This window comes from Orcinus orca, chromosome 6 (genome assembly GCF_937001465.1).
Source record: "Orcinus orca chromosome 6, mOrcOrc1.1, whole genome shotgun sequence".
NCBI classification, from domain to species: Eukaryota; Metazoa; Chordata; class Mammalia; order Artiodactyla; family Delphinidae; genus Orcinus; species Orcinus orca.
In genome coordinates this window covers 44,986,430-44,999,107 of record NC_064564.1, presented here as the reverse complement: position 1 = coordinate 44,999,107, position 12,678 = coordinate 44,986,430, and the positions used below count along the sequence as shown (strand labels likewise).

Sequence of the window (12,678 nt, the reverse complement as noted above, 5' to 3'; positions counted from 1 at the left end):
TGCTTTCATCAAGAGACACAACAATGACTCCATTGAACTGCAAGTTAAGACTGCTACCCAACCACTTTGGACTCTACATGCCTCTTAACAGGCAAAGAAGGAAGTTACTGTAATAGCTGGGGTGAATGATCCTGACTCCTAAGGGGAAACTGGACTACAGCTCAACAGTGGAGATAAGGAAGACTATGTCTGGAATACAGAAGAACCCTTAGGATGTCTCTCAGTATTACTACTTCCTGTGATTTAGGTCAACGGAAAATTGCAACAACCCAACCTAGGCAGGATTACAAAGGTCCCAGACCCTTCAGAAATGAAACTTTGGGTCACCCCACCAGGTAAAGAACCATGAACAGCCTGGATGCTTGCTGAAGGCAAAGGAAATACACAGTGAGTAACAGAAGGAAAAGATAAATACCAGCCATGACCATGTGACTAGTTATAGAAACAAGAACTATATGAGTTTTCTCCCTTTATTTTGTTATGAATGTGTGTGTGTTACGCACACTCTTGTGGAAAAGTAGTACTTTTTTTTCTTTTTAAACTCTTTATTGGAGTATAATTGCTTTACAATGGTGTGAGATTCTGCTGTATAACAAAGTGAATCAGCTATACACATATCCCAACACCCCCTCCCTCTTGCATCTCCCTCCCACCCTCCCTATCCCACCCCTCTCTAGGTGGTCACAAAGCACAGAGCTGATCTCCCTGTGCAATGCAGCTGCTTCCCACTAGCTATCTATTTTACATTTGGTAGTGTATATATGTCCATGCCACTCTCTCACTTCATCCCAGCTTACCCTTCCCCCTCCCCATAGTAGTGTGTTTTTGGTTACAGGCTGGATAGTTATATCTTGTTAGGTAGAGCTATGATCTTGCTATAGTCTGTTTGAAGATTAAGTATGATTTAAAATGTATATGGATGTTGAGTTGGCAAGGGGTGGACTTGTGATGGTTAATTTTATCTGTCAACCTGATTGGGCCATGCGGTGCCCAGATATTTGGTTAAACATTGAACACTATTATGGGTGTGTCTGTGAGGGTGTTTCCGGATGAGATTAACATGTGAATCAGTGGATGAGTAAAGCAGATTTCCCTCCCCTCTGTGGATGGGCCTCATCCCATTACTTGAAGGCCTGCATAGAACAAAAAAGCTGAGTAAGGGAGAATTTACTCCCTCTGCCTGATTATCTTTGAGCTGGGACATTTTTCTCCCGCCTTCTGATGTGGTCTCCAACTACAGGTTACGTCATTAGCTCTCCTACTTCTCATGCCCTCAGACTCAGACTGAAACTATACCGTTGGTTCTCCTGGGTCTTCAGTTTGCCTACTGCAGTTCTTGGGACTTCTCAGTCTCCATAATGGCATGACCCAACTCCTTATTACCATATACATATGTATACAGTCCACATAGATATTACATATTTTTACTATATTTTATTGGTTCTGTTTCTTAGAGAACCATAATACACACATTTAACATCATTTAATAAAATTTAATATAATTGTATGCAAGTTGCATGTCAGTTGCAATATCTATTTAAACATATTTAAGCCTTAAAAATTTTGAAGGGGAGCCAAAGTGCTTAATAAAGTGGTCCCGAATATCTTGCCAACAACTCTGCTCTTACAAGAGTTTAATTAAAGCCAGGACTTCAGAATCAACCTCCCTAATTTTCTTCCCAGCAAGTTGGTTTATTATTCTTCTTCTGTCCTTGTCACTCATATTTAGTTAGGGTCTGGAGTACTGGGTTTGCATGAGTCATAGATCTAGAAGTTTTCTGGTATAATTTAGGCTGGAGCATATATCTTTTCATGATTTTAAATATAATTTTATGGTTATCTTTACTGGAATTTTTTAACATAAAAAAGCCAATAGCTACTTGATAGAAAAGTATTTTTCTAACGTCTTATTTGCTCTTATAATAAATGAAGAATTATTACAGTTTTTTATAATGGTAGACATAGTACCTTTTAAGTTTTTGATCATTTAAACAAAGTAGACATATCAAACTTTATCTAATGATAAACTTGTTATCTTTCCTTTAAAAAATATTCTGGTATATCTTTGGTCCCATGGGGAGAGACTAAGAGTTTCTAGAGAATTTATGCAAAGTAAATCGCTCACACCTGGATAATTAGACAAGCTGAACAAAAGAAACTCCATGTGAGGGTACATTTCTGTTCAGCTCACGAATTACACATTTTCAGGAAATAGTTAGAAATAAAATACCTCTTATATAGCCACTATTAGCTTTGAGGCTAAATACTTTAGCTATACTATATATATAGCTAAAATATACTATATATTTTTTCAAGTTTATCCTTATAAAAATCCTAGGAGGTAGATATTGTCCCAATTCTATAGATAAAGATAATAAGCCTCAGAAAAGTTAATAAACTTGCTCAAGACGACCTTGACACCTAAATCAAAGTAACCAGTCACTAAGGTCTGATCTTAGCCCCCTGTGACTCAAGACGCTTAGTCTTCACCATCCAATTTTAGTGAATTTCTCCAAAGCTTAAAAGGCCAACAATCATCAATTAACCCAGAACACAGCTCAGTTTCTCCCCCTGGACTCTTCAGATTTTTTTCTTTTCTTTTTTTTTTTTTTTACTTCAATAGCAACTGTAATAATTTAGAAATCCCTACCTCTATTAAAATACATAGCTGAAGATTATAAAATGTGCTTTGTCTACCTGTATACTATATGAGAGACAAAGAAAGATGCCTTTCCAACACAATTAGTCAATGACAGAGCTGGGAATTAAAATCTTTTAATTCTGCTCATCTCATCAAATGCAGAATTGGTGCATTTTTTTTCATGAGGCCATTTTTCACATTTGAACCGAAGATAAGCGATGTAGTGAGATAATGTAATTTTCTTTCACTTCACCAGTCTTTGATTAAAGAAGTTATAGCCTTGCTTTGAAAAGCATTTTTCAGTGACTCATTAAAATAATCAGGAACTTTACTCCACTTCCTTTGATGGCGGTACTTACATCCTTGACCTCTTCCGAGAACATCATATAAAAGGCTAATAATGCTAATATTAACAAGCATATAAAATAAGTGTTATAATTATCAATCCTAAAGAATTTATATGAACTAGTACATTCATGGTCATTTTAATGAATCTACATCAGTAAGTCTGCATAAGATTGGAATTCCGAAAAGCAAAACCTTCCCCTACATTCCGCAAATGAAAAAGCAAGAGACAAGGAAGGTGAGAAAAGTACTGCCCCCATATCTAATATGAAAGACCCTTTATTTGTCCAAGAAAAGAATGGGTCATTTCTCCCCTAATGGTCAATTTCACTAAAAGTTTGTCCCTTCAGCTATCAGTGATCCTTAAAAGGCTTAGCTTCTAGGAGGGAGTGGTCTATTCAGTCATGCCTGAAGCTATTTTCCAGGTTAGTTAAGTATCAAAAATCTTAGAGTAGCCCTGCTGAGAGCATCATTACCTGCTACCTCAGAAGGAGAACCACAATTGTCCAACTCAGTGATGCAGGGTCTGGACCTCAGCAATGACTATATTGGCATCTCAGTTATTACTAAAAAGGTCACCAGAGTTATAACCTTGACCATCAGCAATTTACTCGACAAAAGAAAGCTTAGCTTCCAACAGCTTTCTGGAGTTGGTTAAAATGCGGGTTACATACACTCTTATTTACACAATATAATACACGTGGTGGGTACATATGGATACGGAATAAGGTCTCCTTAACTCAAATTATGCAAGTGAATATATCCTTGTTTTAAATTTATTCCCTTTTCTTATTATCCAGTTATGACACAAGGCTTGCAGCTACAAAACTGGATATTCACTGGGGCACAAATGCAGAAAGCAAAACTGATAAGAGGAATGCAGATTTTAATTAAAGGTCAGAAAGTGAAGCATTTTTCATGGTTAACAATAGAAATGCTTAGATTCTTGGCTCTTTTCACTGAATTTTCTTCTTCCCACTGTGAGATTTAATTTAAACTATAAAGGAATTTTACTTCCAGAAAGGTTTACAGAAATTGCTTACAGAGATGTGCATACTAGAAATTAAGAAAGGTATCACAAAATTTAGAAAATGAGAGAAAACAAAATGAACATTACAAGTACTGGCACAGAGAAATCTATGCTTTCATTTTGGGGGTAAAAAGCAAAACTGGGTCATTCTGAATAATCCAAAAGGACCACTGAACTCATTTATTAATGAACGTGGATAACATTTGGTCTCATGATTATTAATTGAAGTTATTTATGCCTATCTTTCAAGTCATCTTACAAGCACTTCTCAAATTTCTTGAAATGTCTTTGAAGTAAAAGTTATTTTTATATGAGAACTGTGTGCATGCAAATATAGACAATAATTTCAAGGTAACCTCGGTCCCTCAAGCAAAACAAAATCTTAATGTTCCATCTAAAAAAATCTAAATCTTAAAGACTTAAAGAGCTGGACTTAAAAACCAGCAGACATATATACACTACGAAACGTAAGGTAGATAGCTAGTGGGAAGCAGCCGCATAGCACAGGGAGATCAGCTCGGTGCTTTGTGACCGCCTGGAGGGGTGGGATAGGGAGGGTGGGAGGGAGACACAAGAGGGAAGAGATATGGGAACATGTTTATGTATAACTGATTCACTTTGTTTTAAAGCAGAAACTAACACACCATTGTTAAGCAATTATACTCCAATAGAGATGTAAAAAAATAAATAAATAAAAATAAAATTAACTTCCATTCAACCACTAAAAAAAAAAACAACAAAAAACAGCAGACATCACAAGATAAAAAGAAAATAAAACTTCTGGGTTATTGTGAAAAGCTCATTAATATTCTCCGTCGACACAGAGCTGAGGGAGGCCAGGCAATGAGGAACTTTTCCCCTCCAAATTTCCAAAATATGAAAAGTTTGATCTGTAACACAAACTCAGAGGTGTTTATTGAGTGGGTCAGGTATGATTAATGCACATGATAGCGTGATTTAAAGTCTTCATACTAATTAAATCACTTGTCCCTGTCACCTACAATTCCTCAGCAGACGTTGTATTTACCAAAAAGCAGGAGCCATACTTATCACATAACCTTTGAATGCACACATATCACTTTATCTCATTTCCCGTCATTTCTTTCTATTCTATCCTCACTGAGCTACTGCTATTTAATACCTCTGTACATTTGCCCATGAAGTTCTCTCTCACTGCAAACCATTTTCTCTCTAGCAAACTTCTACTTGCATCTCAAAATCGAATTCAAGTTTCCACCACCCCCTGAATTTTCCCATAGCACTTTGTACATACATTTTCTACATTACTTAAGAAACTATCTGGTCATTATTTGGTTGATATTCTGCCTTCCATACTAAGTTGTAGGCTCCACAAAGACAGAGCCATTCTCAAACATGAATGTATCCCTAATGGCTATTATATGGCTCAACACATGGTAGAGAAATCAAGATTTTTTAAATAAATGAAAAGCGTTCTTTGATAATTTCTTTATTGCATAGTGTACTTAATATAATCATTAATCATCAACAACATAAAATTAGAGTTCATATTGGAAACATATGATCTTGAGTCCAAACCAGTAATGTTCAAATTAAAATTTGACTGAGAATCCTAATGAAGAAAATTGCCTCAGCTATTCAACATTGATGAGAAAAGGAAGTTCTTGTTAGCTGATTAGAGAAAGGTTAACTTATTTCTGTCATGGTATTAGCTGGAGTTGAGATCTAGGACAGGCCTTCATTTACCAACATTTCTGAAATAATGGGCCTGGCGCTCACTTTAGAATTTTTAGAAATGTACCCTTTACTAACTACTCCTGCCTCCTTTAAGTGATTGTCAACTGGGAGCAGAATCATCACCCACAGGAGGATATTTGCAAATGTGGTCTAGGGACATTGGTTGTCACAACACTGGAGGATGCTAGTGGCATTTAGTAGCCAGGAGCTTATATCCTACAATGCTTGGGAAAACATGTAAAAAACAAATGTTCCCCCCAAACCATAATACTTCATTATGTAATACTTCAAGTGATCCAAGAGTCATTTTGTATTGATTTGTATTACCAACTTCTGCAGACTTTATGACACCATGGGATACATTCCAATCTCATGTTAGTCTATGCACGTAATGACATTTCATTGTCATGCACAATTCTTAGAATTGTTAACCAAGTAGAAGTCTTATTGGAAAATTGTAAGAAAAAAAAAAATAGATACGCTTCTTCAGCACATTTCCAGGTTGCCCTGAAAATAAGACTTTCATGGATGGATTACTAAAAGAAACTGCCTTTGTTGCCCAACTTTCTTCCTTTATTTGAATATTTCAAAGACCAGTTTCCTTTGAAACTGATCAGGGTTTACTTTCTTTTTCTGTGGCAATTGAAGTTACATACCATACATTATTAGCTTACACTGTTAATGATAAGATGTTTCCAGAAATCCCTAATAATTTTATCCTCTAAGAATGAAAGCTATGAAGCCAACACCTGAAATCAGATATGTGTAGTGTTTCCTTAAAATAAGTATCTTAAATAGAGAAAGAAATTAGTCATGGGTTTATTGATAGATCTGGGTTTGAATCCTAACTACAACATAATACATTTCATGTATACAACAAAGGGTCTGGATCAGAAAATGGTGGGTAAGGCGAATAATGTCAAAGAAAGCAAACACCTTATCAATAGTTTTACATATCTGAAGAAAGACTAGGTTAATGAAATGAAGTAAAGGGAATCTCAATTTATTAGTGAATAGCTAGCATTAATTTGAGGAAAGAATTCTCTGACCTTCTTATCCTGAGGATTTTGGTTTAATCGGCAGAAATATCCCAAAGTATTAATGATTCCATCTGATGGGTTAAGGACACTTGCCCATTAGACCACCAATAATTCCATTTACATGGTTCCCTTCTTGCCAAGTAAATTTCTATTTTGCCTTTTCTTTCTGGTTTTCCTAACTGACCAGATGATCTAAGAACTGTGATTCAGTTGGCAGTCTTAATTCTCATTTTGGATTAATAACTTTCTATTTGGTTTATATGGAGTTTTGTTACTGAAAATTTATTCAAGTAGATTTCAATTTGACCAATTCCAGATACATGGGCAAAATTGAATTTCTGGAATAAACACTCTCAATTGGCTATCTGTCCAGATCCCACCAGTTAGATGCCCCCTAGCTGAGTGGCAAGTGAGTCCTACTCAGAAATCAACTTGCATTTTCTATAATTGCAACAATAAACAGCAAATTTGGGGAAAATCCCTAACTGGGTATACACTAGATCCTTTAGCTTTGTGCCCCAATGGGAATATTCAAATTCAGAGTCCTAGAGAGTCAAAAAAAGCAAAACTGGTAAGTCAAATGCAGATTCTGACGACTGAAAAATGAAGAGCCAGCCAAACACTTTAGATGGAGAAAGGACAGTGTTATTTTGGTTTTGCACAGATATTTCACATCTTGAAGTTGATAATCCCTTTCATATGGAAGCCCAATAAAATCACATCTGTTCAGTTTCAAATAGCAGAGGATCAGAACTGCAAAATATGTTGAAAGGAGCAGGCAAATGAGCAAATAGGCTTAAATGGGTTAAGGAAATAGACGAACTAGTGAATCAAATTGTTCAACATTTTCAATATGGACTGAGCAATGACTAAGAAGAAGGAGGTTTTCAGTTTAGTTTTACTTGTGAAAGATAAACATTAAGGGAAAAGAGGAGGTATTTAGCATAGAACAAAAGCATATAAATAGAAGACCCAGTGATAAAAGTGAGAAAATGAAGCTTTAGAATCAATAGCAAGTAAATATTTCTAATCACAAGAACTGCCTAGTAAATTGCTCATAAGAAAAGGCAACAAACAACTCAGATTCCCAAGAGAAATTTTCAAGAGCTATTTCAATCCAAAGGAAAAATGCAGTTAAATAAGAAGTAATTCTTAAACCTTCTAGGTCAAAGTAGTTTTTATAAAAATTTTGGTTTTGACTTCTAGCATATACTTAACTTCGAAAGGATAAACTATTTGTTCAGGAATGCCTTAAATCAACAATGTTAGTAATAGATACGTAGGATGTAGATAGGTAGGTGAGTAGGTAGTCAGATAAAAGTATGGAGACAAATAGACGGATGGAAGAGTATACAGAAAAACAGATGAAAAGATAAAATTAGTTTAAACCCTTTGAAAATTAATTGATTAAAAAAATTTTTTTAACTTATTGGAGTATAGTTGCTTTGCACTGTTGGTTTCTGCTGTGCAGCAAAGTGAATCAGCCGTACATATACATAGATCCCCTTTTTTAGATTTTCTTCCCATTTAGATCACCACAGAGCATTGAGTAGAGTTCCCTGTGCTATACAGTAGGTTCTCATTAGTTATATATTTTATACATAGTACTGTATATATATCAATCCCAATCTCCCAATTCATCCCACCACCCCTCGTCACCCCTTGGTATCCATAAGTTTGTTCTCTACGTTTGTGTCTCTATTTCTGTTCTGCAAATAAGTTCATCTGTACCATTTTTCTAGATTCCACATATAAGTGATATTATATATTTTTCTCTAATTGATCTTTAGAGTTCTTTAATAATTGCATTAAGGGTCTTGCATTATAGAAATATCTGCAATTTCCTTTAAGCTTGATTGTGAATGACATAAATTATTTTGAATGAGAAAAATACTTTTTTTTATTAGGGTTTCCCAGATATAAGCTTATCTTGGTTGGCACAGTGTTTCTCAAACTTGGCTACAAACCAGAATTCCTGGGATGCTTGTTAAAGGTACACATTCCCAGGATCTATACCAGCTCATTCACAGGAAACAGAATCTTCCAGGGGAGGAGTCTGAGAATAGGAAGTTTTAAAAAGCACTATTGAGATTCGTATGGTTCCAGGATTCAGTGTAACAGCATCCATAAATCCAGGAATAAGAGTTTCAATATGTAAACTTTTTCTAAGAGTCAATTTCAATTTTAGGGAAATTGGGATAGTAAGTGGTAGACTTTATCTGCTGGGTATATATTCAATTCAGTTTCCCAAGAATGGCCTAAAGCCTACTGACTATGTTTAAACCTCTGCTAAGTGCTCGAGGATGGGGGCAGGGTAAGAGGAGGTAGTAATAACCAAATAACAACAACAAAAGACAAGACTCCTGCCAACAGAGAGCTTACAGTCTGGTTTGGCAAACATGAATAACAAAGACAAATGGAAGCTTATGCAAGACAGTATATGATAAAGCATTTGGGGATTGAGGAAGTACAACGAGAATGTAAAAAGAAATTGTGGAAATTGATGAATAAAAACATTACTTACCAGTCAACGTCAATTGCATTACCAACAGGAAGAAAGGTACTGTTCCATCTCCAACAAGTAAGAAGAAGGTTACTACTTTACTACCCAACTGGAGGTATTCCCCTCACCTGGCAACAGCCCAGCCAATGAGAGACTGTCACAGTTCAGCCAATGAAATGCCAGTACACTTCGCGCTCCTAGTTACTTCCGTTGGACACTTTGTTTATAATAGCCCCTCTGACCTCCCCCTTCTCCTGTATAACACAACACTCCTCGGCTTCCTTCCCTGGACTTGTCTGTGGTCACCACAGATTGCATGTCCCAAACTGCAATTCTTTGCTGTTCTGAAATAAACCCGTTTTGCTGGTAAAATAACTAGCTGTTTTAATGGTTTAGGTCAACATAGTGATATCAGTGCGGGCTTGAGTTGAACCCCAGTTAAAAAATTGATGGACTCCTGTAGCTAATTTAGTCCAGTGAGGATATTTTGCAATAGAAAACTCTGAAGGGTAAGATTGCAATACCCAGGTATTCAACCCACTCAAAATGAACACAGTGAAGAATAGAGGCAGGAACAAGAGTGGGGAGCCGTCAGGTCATGAAGGAGGCCAATCAGGAAGAAAAACATAGAACCTTCTCTTCTCTTTTCTTCTATCCTTCATTGTTTTGTTACAGTGTTCTCCAAACCAGTGTTATTAGGCCAGAGAAAGAAATGCTGTGCTCTTACCTGGTTTCAAGAGGAGGGCATATGAGAAACCCCCAGTGATTACTAGAGGATATTGGGGGGAGGAGGGAAGAGGTGAAGGTTAAGAGCAGTAGAATATGCAGTGTTCACTACAGGGAGTTTTTTATACACTCGATCATTCATAGCCTAAACTATGAGGTACCAGGGATTTATTTGTAGACTTTGGGTATTTTATTAGTTATTTACATTTTTTTTGAATTTTATTTTATTTTTATACAGCAGGTTCTTATTATTTTACACATATTAGCGTATATACATCAATCCCAATCTCTGAATTCATCCCACCACCACCCCCCACACCCCCACCCCCCACCCCCGCCACTTTCCCCCCTTGGTGTCCGTACTTTTGTTCTCCACATCTGTGTCTCTATTTCTGCCCTGCACACCAGTTCATCGACTTTGGGTGTTTTAAGCAGCTCTGTAATGCTGCAGAGACTGAAGTAGCCTATAAAATTATGTTTTTATACAGTATTTTCTAAGAACGTCAAATTGCTTTCTCAAGACCACCACATTATAATCTCTTCTTAAGGAATAAATTTTGATTTATAGCTAGAGTCAGAACTTGGTATCTGTACTCTAATTCAGTTCCGGGATATGCTTCTGACCTATTGTTGTGAACACTTGGAAAACATTTGCTCCATGTTTGAGCAAACTATGTGTTAATATCCTTTCTTCCTCCTCCCCCGAGCTTTTTCTCTCTCGCCTCAGCAGATATGAAATTTGAACAGAAGGTCTTGAAGTTCCCAGTTTTATGCATTCTTTAAATATTTAAAAATAAATTTTATATTTAAAAAATTCTTCCCTTTACCCACAAACCCCCCACCCACCAATGAATAGCTTCAACTAAAGTGGCATAAACTATTCTATCCCAGGCTCAGTACCCTAAGATTCCTTGATCAGAATTCTTTCTAATTAGGGCTGTCTCTCTCCCAAGCTATCGGGGCCTGAGGCCCTGTGGCTGATTTGCTCTGTGCTAAGGTTAGTCCTGATTTCCATGTCTTTGTTGAGCAGACATATGGGAAGGGACAAAATTGTACTTCACTGTCAAAAATGATTCAATAAAGTTCCACTTTTTATTTTTAAATAGCATCTTGAGAGAAAGTTTTATCCCCACTCAGCCCCTCATATGGTAGCAATCACCACAGGAGCACACAGCCCTCATTGGTTATGAACTACCAGCCAGTCCACAATCAGCCCCCTTCAGATGTAACTGCCCACAGGTCAAAAGTGAGCAGTTGGTCCTAAACTTCCCAGATAGTCAGACAGGTTGCTATCTCTGGGCTCCTTTTTGCAACAATCTCTACCTTTAGGATGTGTCAGAATTGGGAAGGAGAAGAGCCAAAACAATTCCTACATAATCATCCTACCCTACTGCCACCCACAGTAATCTCAATGTTTTTGAAATGAACGCATAAACAGTGCTCACTGTATGTGATATGCTAGGCACTCTTCAGAGCACTTTGGCAATACTGACTCACCTAATTCACTCGATCCTCATAATAACCTTAGGAAGTAGCTACCATTATTATCCCCAATTTACAGATGAGGACACAGACGTATAAAGAGGTTAAACAATTCGTCCAACATCACACAGCTAGTAAGATTTCCAGAAAAGGGAAATTAGGTCTTCCCCCCCAAAAGACAGATATTTGATTTTCCGAAAAACCGTGTGAATCAAATCAAATTAAAATATATTCCTGGGGATTCTTTTTTGTTTTCTATGCCTATAATTTATTCATCCCTAGAAATGTCAGGTTAGGACAAAACTATAAATCAACTCTAGTTAACAAGAGGCAGTAGGATGGATAAGAAGATGGGTGTTGAAATTCTGAAAAAGTTCACCAGTGGTATCCTTTTGGTGAGGCTGTAGTAGCCAGGAGGATCAGGTTAATCTCTAGAAAATTCCCTCTAAAAATCTTTTGCCTTCCCTATGGATTAAATTGCAACTCTACTACAGCAACAAGAACTTTTAGGACTTATCTTGCTTCTTACCTATTGTCAGGTGGAAGATAAGAGAAGCTCTCTACTGAAGACTTGATGGAAAACAGAGAGAGAGAAAAGAAGAATTAAAAGCAAAAATAAGTTAGGAATAAAAACTATGGAGTTTGTGCTTTAAAGAGGAACTAATACAATGAATTACCACTAGTTAGCCTAATATAGCAAAGATAGAGAAAGTACAAATACTGATTGTGGTTTGATAAGGGAAAAGAATTGCAGTTATAGAGGAAATTAAATGTTTGAAAACCTAGATAAAATGATTGATTTTCTAGGAAGACAAACTACCAAAATTGACTTAAGAAGTGATAAAAATACTAACAGGTCAATAATCATGGAGGATATTAACAACGTTTTCAAAGAGCTACTTTCTGAAGTAGTGCCAAACTTGATTTCAAAATTAAATTATTTTATTCTTAAAAAAACACACAATTCCTATATTTAATGTATCTCAGAATATAACAAAATAAAGGAAGATTCCTAATTATTTTACAAATCCAGAGCAACATTTATACCAAATCCTGAGAAAGTTAACACACTGAAATGACAAAATTACACTAATTTCACTTTTTATGATCAATTAAAAAAAACCTCTAAACAAAACCCAGTAGTATATTGTGAGAATAATTCATTATGACCAAGTTTGACATTATTGAAAAGCAA

General features: G+C 36.3%; 1 protein-coding gene across 1 annotated transcript in view; it reads right to left on the bottom strand.

Moving 5' to 3' along the window:
• LINGO2 (leucine rich repeat and Ig domain containing 2) overlaps positions 1-12,267 on the bottom strand; it is a 200,250-nt gene extending 187,983 nt beyond the window's left edge. The window contains exon 1 of the mRNA XM_049711031.1: positions 12,013-12,267. The gene's annotated coding sequence lies outside the window, so the exon portion shown is untranslated. The remainder of the gene's footprint in view (positions 1-12,012) is intronic.
• Positions 12,268-12,678: the final 411 nt, after the last annotated feature.